Here is a 5270-nt window from a genome sequence, read left to right as displayed (position 1 = left end):
TATGAAGCAGAAGACGATGAGACTAGTTGGTGAATCAACAGCCAAAGGTAGGTACATGGGTAGCAGTATGAGCATATTGTAGCACAGAAGTAACAGGAATCAAGATAATGGCAGGAGCACAATAATCCGGCAAACAGGAAGTGCAGAGGCATGGCTAAACTAGGAAGTTCAAGGGAGGAGCAAGGAGTTCAGAGTTCAGCAGAAACTAGGTTAACCTGAGGATTACACAGGAGAGCAGGCACAGAGCTATCCAATGTTTCAGATTGGCTCAGCGGGTAGAGCCACCGCCGGACAAAGCAGAGGCCCTGGGTTCAGATCCGGATCCTGACAAGACTCCAAAAATGGGAGAGAGATCTGACTAACTGTCTTAATAACATGAAATTTGATAAATACACATCCCAGGCATACAGTATAGCAAGCAACTAGTATAATGAGGTGTGTGGGGAATACTTCTGTCCCCAAACAGGTGGCATTGCTCAAGGCTAGTATGCTAGCGTTGAGCTAGTATGCTATAGATCTCCAATCTGATTATGGGTACATACTGTACATCTAAAGTGGCCACTTCTTCAGGATGATAAGACACATACAGGAGTAGCAAGGCAGTGTCTATAGATGTGTGTCAACATATGAAATACCTTGTTTGATTTGTCCAGGTGCTTTTGTTAACCAAGCCTTTGTTTTGGGGGGCATTTTTACAATAACCTAAAAAAAACATACTTGCCTTCGTCCCCCCTTCAGGGATGCACAAGTAACATTAGCGTGCCGTAATGCTACCTCCTGGGGTGGTTGGACAATTGAAATCCCACAAGAATGCATCCAAGCCAATTGCAGGAGTGGATTCTATTGCGATTTTGAGTGGCCATGAGGCAGTGGTGAGGGGCAGTGGCATCCACCAAAAGCTGGAACCAAGGTTGAGTAGTTTTTTTTTTTCTTTTGAAATTGTTATCATTACAGTTATTTCAAGCTTATTTGGTCAGTTGGGGCTGGCAGAAAAGCGACCCTTCCATTTGCATGGAAGGTCAGTGTTCTGTCAAATACATATATATATATACATTAACATATCACTTTAGATCCCAGTCTGTGTGGACACTTGCTGATTTGGCAAAATTCTGAGACAGCTTAACTCTTTAATAGGACACAGAAGTTGACTCCAACCTAGTTTTACTTCAGATGCGTTTAGTACAGAGGATGTTTCCAGTCATTTGAAGAGTAAGAAGACAATGACTTCCCTAAGCCCTGTCTGGCTTAGAAAGTGAAACTAACAATTGAGCAGCAGAGATAGGCAGGGAGTATCTAGCGAAAGAATGTACTCGCTAACACCAAATAGAAGGAGAACATACCAATGGCACAAAAATATATGAATAAAGTGAAGCTATGTTCTCTGGGAATATCAAATTGTAAGCAGGGGTAGCAGGCATTTTACTTAAATTTTCAGGTATTGTGATACTTTAGCTTGAACCCATACACTTTGGACTAAATTCTAATTCACTAATCAGATCTTGGCTGGACCTCCAATTAAAGTGTTTTGGCACTTGTTATCTTAACATTTATTGCAGTGACTTCAATCCACATATATGTGCAATTTAGGCCTCTCTATAATGTTCCAGTGAATAATACCAATCTCAAACATGATTCAACATGGCAATGTCACTTAAAAATTTGGAAGGTAGTACAGAAGTAAGTCAAGGCAACTGGACTGTCTTGCTGTATTTTTCTTAAAGACGTTTCACTGGTCATCCAACGTCTTCAAGAAAAATACAGCAAGTCCAGTTGCTTTAAATTATTTTTTACAGATATACCATGACCTGGATGAATAAGAACCTTCACAGACGCAGTACAGAAGCTTAACCTAAGACTATGGCCTCCCATTTAAAAAAAAATGATTCTGGCAGTAAATTCCACCTGATGCAGCTTCCTGTGATGGGGTGGCAATGACACTCCTGGTTGGTCAGAGAGTTTCTGTAGTAGATAAACTGTTAAATACTCTGTGAAATAAAGCTGTAGTGCAGTCCAAGTACACAGCCCAATACCAAAATTATATATTTGTCTATTATATTCCATAGCAGCAAAGGGACTAAAAAAAACTTTTTTTTAAATTTGACAATTTTACAACACTTGTGCCTACTATGGTAGCTGCTTCTGGCAAATATGAAACACTGGGAAGCTGCACTTCATGCATTTTAAATTATTAGGAATGAATAAAAGTACACTTTTATTTTTTTGTTCTTACCGTTGCATCAGCAAAAACCCTTTATAGCAGTCCTTCAGACGCAGACATCATTCTGTGAACCAGTCACGTAATACAAGGCGTTGTGAAAATGGCCAAAGGGAAAGGGGGCAGATTTATGACACCAGGGCTTCCATGTATAAGAGCCGCAGCTATCATACCCGCAATATGACTATCCGGGATTTTACAGTACAGAGTAGAGCACATTTAGTGCACATGATAACTTTTTTCCCATTAAAATAAATGGAAATAATAATAACAATAATAATAAAAAATAAAAACATTGGTGCCTGGAGTGCTGCTTTAAAGCAAGAAGAAGCAACATCTATGATTTGTAGTATCATTTTATTTGTTGCACCTCTGGTGAGAAGTTAGGTAAGTTGAGTAAATGTTTAAAAAATTAATCTTGATTTTTTTTGTGAGATGGAAAGAGTCTCTCATCCAATGAGATATTTCTCACAGTTGACCCTTTTCTCACCCTGGTTGAGAAACCATTTTCAGATTTACGTACATCTCCCATATCCACGGTGACAGTGTTCATTTCCTCTCCCCTTTCTATACTGTTCTTTTATTATTGCTGTCTAGATGTTGGGATGCTCAGTATCTTCTTCATTTATAACTCCGTATGATTTTGCCAGTAACTTGGCCTTTGATATTCCGCGTGATGAGTTTTTATAATCTCTCACATTTCTGAATTGGTTTATTTTTGATGTTTCTGTTGAAAGAAAATTAAACTTTTTTTTTTCTTCCCCATGAAAAGGTGCAACGAAGTTTAAAAATGTAATGTAACATTGATACCAAAAATATCCTGTAGCACATCCCTAATATCTTGGTAAGGGGTTTGTCTATAATATCTAGATGACCTCTGTACTCATGCTGGAAGACAAGAAAGCCTGCTGTAACCATTGTGCTTTGCCTGAATATTCTTTCTGCCCTAATAGAAATATACACACAGATGTTGTCTGAAAATGGCTGATGCCCTCACATTACCCTCAACTAACTCCCGATCAGTGTACATGACTGTATTATGCAGTTGCAAGTGTTAAAAGGAAATGTACAGGGAGTTTTATATTTTCAAAACTCCTATATATAGGAGCAGGAAAAGAAAATAAAATTTTGGAGAATTTTGTTCTAGTTGTTTTTCTTTACCTCTGCACTACAAGGTTTAGGCCCCATTTACACCCGATCCGCCGTGTTACCATCCATTTTGTAACGAGTGGTAACGCAAGGGCAACAAAAAAATTAATGGGTGTGAATGAGACAGTTGTTTTATGTTGCTTTGCATTGCTGTATGTTGCACTGAAAAAAAGTAGACCATGCTACCACAACACATTGCAAGCTATTACAGTGTAGTCCACTCAGGACATGTTAATTTAAGCTTGTAAGGAAAAGACAAAACTACAATTAAACACATTTTTAAAAAAATTAACAGAATGCAACTGATTGAAAGGTAATCAGAAGGTACGATCGCAAGTCAACAGACCCAAGGTTGACCTGTACACGCGGTCTCCCCGTAGCTTTCCAATGTCATCATACACAATGGATTGATTTATATACATTTTTGTTTCATCATCAATGACTTTTGAAGCTACAAATCCCTGATTTCTAGTGCATATAGCAACAGATTTATCATCCTAGTTTAGGTTTCATTCATAAATGCCTTCATAAGATTTTTTGTCACAGATTCATAAATTTCCCCCTTTGTATGTTAAGAAGGGGAGATGAGTGGGGGAGGAACAAATAAGGTAAGTATTCCCTTATTCCACCATTAAATATAGCAGATTAGAATTCTGTAGTCTCAATTTTTGCAATCTGGTAGATCTCTCAGTTCCAATTCACTTGCTTTTCAGGCAATCCTTATCTGCTTTGCTAAAAAGAAAAAGACTCCAAAAGTTCAAGATAAAATGTAATATAGCATTAAAGAGCAAGAGGAGTGATTTCCTTTCCCTTTCTGTTTGCTGTTTGGAGGCCCATTTCAGGTTAGATTTTGAAAAGGAGGAGAGAGAGCAACTCTCTGATATACTCCCTTCTTTTCTTACCATACCGAGGTGCAGCAACGGTCTTCATTTGGGATGCCCTCATTTTAGTGTTTAGTGTTACTTTAAGGAAAACTGAAAGGTGTCTAAATCCAATATGTGAAACTTGGCATTGGCTATGTGGTATACAATTGTATCAAAATTAAAATACCTCAAAACAAATAACAAAATGTATCCATTGGTAGTAACAAAATTGAATGATATTAGTCCACTTTAGTCACACCTACACAGTGCACAGACGTTTATATGCACTTTGTAGGTGTGACTAAAGTGGACTAATATCATATAATTTTGTTACTACCATTTTGTTATTTGTTTTGTTGCATTATAAGTTTGATACAATTGTATGCCACATAGCCAATGCCAAGTTTCACATATTGGATTTAGACATCTCTCAGTACAGTTTTCCTTAATGTAACACTAAACCTTAAAAAAGTAAAATCTTATGTTTAGTTTACTAATTTGTATTGATATTATAGTCTATTTGGGAGTGAGCTTGGAGCGGTGACTACTTTATAACACACATAGGGACCATGGGGAACAAAAGCAGCCACCTTCCAGAAGGAAGAGCAGTGCCAGCACTAATCTAGAGATGATTGGAAGATCTACAGCCGAGTGATACACAAATAAGTTACATTTTGGTTAATAGTTGAGGATGATTTTGAGATGTACTGGACTTTAGAATAGTTGCCGTGTTTCCTGGATGTCACTGGCCGTTTACTGGTTGACTCACCTGGGTTAGCTGTTTACTTCAATTCAACCTGCTGTAGAGAAATGACAGCAGTCCATTTCCTTGATGTAGGGAAAAAAACCTGTTTTCTAATAGATTTATTCATGAACCGAAACCTCGGTGCTACGCACTGAAACTTTTTTATTTCTTGCATTTCCACCTTTGATGCCTTCTTCCTCTTTTATCGATTCCTTAGGCCATGTAAGCATGGGCGCTGGATGCAGATACGCATCAAGAACTCTTGTAAAGATAGGCATGCAGCTGACGTTAATGAGGA

Source organism: Nanorana parkeri, unplaced genomic scaffold (assembly GCF_000935625.1).
Source record: "Nanorana parkeri isolate BGI_ZX_2015 unplaced genomic scaffold, ASM93562v1 scaffold1150, whole genome shotgun sequence".
Taxonomy (NCBI): domain Eukaryota; kingdom Metazoa; phylum Chordata; class Amphibia; order Anura; family Dicroglossidae; genus Nanorana; species Nanorana parkeri.
This window is presented reverse-complemented; position numbering follows the sequence as displayed.